This window comes from Fukomys damarensis, unplaced genomic scaffold (assembly GCF_012274545.1).
Source record: "Fukomys damarensis isolate Sample0158 unplaced genomic scaffold, DMR_v1.0_HiC HiC_scaffold_12, whole genome shotgun sequence".
In the NCBI taxonomy this organism is placed as follows: Eukaryota; Metazoa; Chordata; class Mammalia; order Rodentia; family Bathyergidae; genus Fukomys; species Fukomys damarensis.
In genome coordinates this window covers 9,449,529-9,453,880 of record NW_022900924.1, presented here as the reverse complement: position 1 = coordinate 9,453,880, position 4,352 = coordinate 9,449,529, and positions in this window count along the sequence as shown.

Genomic DNA, 4,352 nt, shown 5'->3' with positions numbered 1-4,352 from the left:
TCTTAGAACTAATTCTGGACTCTACCCCGGGTCCATTTGACCTGAACTGAGTGGGGTGTAAACATCACACCCCTTGGCACCTAATTTCTTCAGTGTGTGTTTTCCTTTTTTGGTACCGGGGATTGAACTCGGGTCCTCGCGCTTGCTAGGCAGGCCACCGAACCACTGAGCTAAATCCCTGGCCCCAGTGTGTGTTTTCTAAGAACAGGGATGTCTGCCCATGTAACCCACAGGACAGCTGCCTGTCAGGTGCCGAATCTGCAGACTGTTCAGGTTTTGCCAGTGTCTCCATGTCTTTCGTGACCGTTTTTTGCAGAGTCCCAGGGCAGGCATTGTATTTATTTTATTTGGTTGGTTGGTTGGGTTTTTGAGACAGTATTTCACTATGTGATTGACTCTGTAGCCCAGGCTGGCCTCGAACTTGCAGCGATCCTCCTGCCTCAGCCTCCCCCAAGTGGGATGACAGAGGTGTGCCACCACGCCTGGTTTGCATTTACTTTAGATTCCTTCATTCTAAGACAGTGCGTTAGACTGAGGTTTGGATTTGGTGACGTTTGAAGTGTCCACGTGGGCGGTTTTGTAGACTGTGCCTCAACCCATTAGTCAGATGGTTTCTTTCTGAGCAGATGCACGGTATGCGGCGTGGCAATGGTGTGGTGACTTTGACTCCTGAGGAGTATTTGCAGTTTATCTTTTGTTCGTCTCACGAGGCCCATCAGTTACTGATACAGTATCAGTCTTACCGATTCTATTTGTCTTTCTAAAGAACTGTTGGCCTTGCTGCCAGTCTGTGTTTTGTAGGGTGGGGGTGGAAGCCCGGTGTGGGGCCAGCACTGCCTCCTCTCTTCAGTCCCCAGTACCGTAACACATTGTGTTTAAGCCTGCGGTTTCCTGCCCCTGTGTGTGGGTGTGTGCATTTAATTTGCTTTTCCGCCTTCATGGGATGGATGTTTTTCGATTATTTTCAGTCTTTTTCCTAATAAATTAATTTAAAGTTATATATTCCTAAGTGTAGCTTTCCCTTCATACATTTTGAATGCTGTATTGTCCTTTTCTTGGTTTCTGAGTTTCATTGTGCATACTCTTCTGACTTGTTACTTAGAAGACTTAAACAGTCAATATGGCACACACATCTTTTGTTTTTTTGTTTTGTTTTTTGAGACAGGGTCTCACTATGTAGCTGAGACTGCCCTGGAACTCACTGTTCATTGTGCATACTCTTCTGACTTGTTACTTAGAAGACTTAAACAGTCAATATGGCACACACATCTTTTGTTTTTTTGTTTTGTTTTTTGAGACAGGGTCTCACTATGTAGCTGAGAGCGCCCTGGAACTCACTGTGTAGCCCAGGTTGGTTTCGAACTCACAGAGATCCTCCTGCCTCAGCCTCCCGAGTGCTGGGATTATAGGCGTGCGCCAGCACGCCCAGCTGGCACACACATCTTAATTCTTTCTCCTCTCCCTCTTCCCCCATCTGCTTTTTAGTGTTCTAGTTTGTGAGAGTGAATGTTGGCATTTCCCGTGGCAGTTGGTACGTGTGTTACATACCTGCCCCAACCCGCCATGGGGATGTAACCAGTAGGCGCCACAGTCGTGTACTGACGAAACGAAAAAGTTCTGAAGAATAAATGTGGGGTTTCCTGATGTACTTTTTGTCACCGAATTGTTTTTTAATTGTGATAAATTTACCATTTGAATCATTTCAAAGTGCAGTGCTCTGTGGTCTTCAGGACATGCCCAGTGTTGTGCGATTTTTACCTAAATTGCATTGTGGTCTCAGGACATTTCCTGCATTATTTAAAATTTTTGAAATTAGTTCCAGGGTCCCGAGTGCCCTTCTTTGCACTGCTGGCACCCGTGTGTAACACATGCTCACGGCGTTCGTCGTGAGGCACCGTACGTGTGGTGCACAGTGTCTTGCTCACTTTTCTCCCTCCCCAGAATCCCCTTCTGTCTCCACAAAATCGACGTCCCTGGTTCCTGTCATCTCTCTTCTGGTTATACTTTGGGTTTCTCATGTAAGAGAAACCCATTAATATTTAACCTTCTGTGTCTGATTTATTTCATTTTACATTATGGTCTCAAAGATCCATTCACTTTTTTCTACAAATGACTCAAATTTATCTTCCTTTTCCAAGTTAATTTTTTCTTTTTGGTACCGGGTATCGAACTCGGGTCCTTGAGCTTGCAAGGCAGGCGGTGGAACCACTGAGCTAAATCCTCGGCCTACCAAGTTAATTTTTATAAAAACCACACGCTGCTTCAGAGATTTTTTAATTCCATATTTAGGTAGTTTTCAGTTTTTCGTTGTTACAAACCGTGGTATAGAACATTCTGGAATGTGCCTCTCTCTGTCCATGTATGGGAACTTCTAAGCATTTAAGTAGAAATGGGCTTGCCAGGCCCTTAACAATTTGTTTCTTCAATTTTATTTATCATTAACTTATTTACAGTACTGGTGATTGATCACAGGACCTTCCCCCGAGCCCACATCCACAGTCTTCCATTTTATTTTCTGAGACAGTGTCTTGCTAAGTTGCCCAGGCTGGACTTGAACTCACAACCCTCCTGCTTCAAGTTCCCAGAGTGCACCATCACTTACCAGAGAGTGCCAAATCGCCCTTCTCGGTGGTTGGACCAGGAAGACATCTGAGTGTCTGTGCCTGCATTCCTTGATACCGTCAGACTTTACAATTTTTCTTCAGTTTGGTCCTACAGGAAGTGCATGTTTTTTCATGAGTTTATTGGCCATTCTGCTTTCTGCAGTGATTTGCCATTCATGATTTTTGTCTGCTGTTTCTATGGGTTAATCTTTTCCTTACCGATTTGTATTTGTCCCTATGTGCATAGTTTGGATACTGATCATCTGTCAGCTGAGTAGTTGCAAAAAGGTCCATACAGCGCACGGCTTTCCTTTTTAAAAAATGGTTTAACATTTTCATACTCACTTGCTAGTTTTCTTTCTTTCTTTCTTTCTTTGTTTCTTTCTTTCTTTCTTTCTTTCTTTCTTTCTTTCTTTCTTTTTCTTTCTTTTTGGTACTGGAGATCAAACTCAGGGCCTTGTACTTGTGAGGAAAATGTGGTGGTGCCACTGAGCTCCATCCTTGCTCACTCTTTAAACTGTTTTAGAAGTTTTATATATACTCTGCAAATGCTCCAAATACACATTCCACAGTTAAAAGTCACTTGCCTTCGCCAGGTGTGGTGGCGCACACCTGTAATCCCAGCACTCGGGAGGCTGAGGCAGGAGGATCACTGTGAATTTGAGACCAGCCTGGGCTACACAGTGAGTTTCAGGTCAGTCTCAACTACACAGACCCTGTCTCAAAAAGCCAAAACAAAAAAAACCAAAACAAAGTCACTTGCCTTCTTGGGGGTGGCTTTGGGCCCCTGCCAAACCTTCCCTGCACATCCAGAAACATCTCACGTATGTGACGCCCCCTGTGGCTTCCTTTTTCCACTTTACATTCTTCCACATCAGTGCATTCGTGTGACTCATGCAGAACTGCGTCACACTCTCGGTGGGGTGGTCAGGCCTCCAGGTCTGCCAAGCTGCTCTAAAATTTCCACCCTTACCAGCTGCTGGGAAGCACCTGGGTCCCGAATTTGCCACCTTGGACATCAGCAGGTGCTACCGACCGTAGGGCAGCAAACACGGGATTTCACGAGGAGATACAGGTTCTCTGAAAGGTGGGAGCAGGTTCGGCGATGACAGTCAGACAAAAGCACTCAACACCGAGGTGAAGCTTGCAAATGCTGCTGCTATTTTATTTCTAACTCCAGGTGTTTATATACTAGTTTCAAGGGCACACCACAAGAGTGATTCCAGTCACAGGCAGGCATAAGATAGACAATAGTACTGTAAAAATTAAGACCACAAGGTCAAGGTAAGACCACACCTCTATACCATCACAAAAGCTAAGACCATTGAGTCAAGGTAAGACCACACCTATACGCAGTCAGAAGGGGGGAAGTTTGTAAGACAAAGGACTGGCTTTAGCATGTCACCTTCAGGTTCACCTTCAGGACTTCACAGTCCGGGGCTCAGGGTCAGCACTTTGGCCGCCCATCCTCTTGTGCCTCAATATCTCCACATCTCTAGGAACATCTAATTGTTCCTAACCTTTCTTGGGCCCAGAATACAATTCTACAGATAATGAACAAATAGTAATAAAGACAAAATAGAACAGAATTATAGATGAACCCAATGTCCCCAAACTGCAGGCAGAGAGGCCAGCTATTCTCTTCACGGCTGACTTTGCATGCGGTGTGTGCCAAGGACCTCCAGGAGGCTTAACCCCGTGGGGACGATACCTCTGGTCTGGTTTCTGCCAGGTGACCGGCATTGTCAC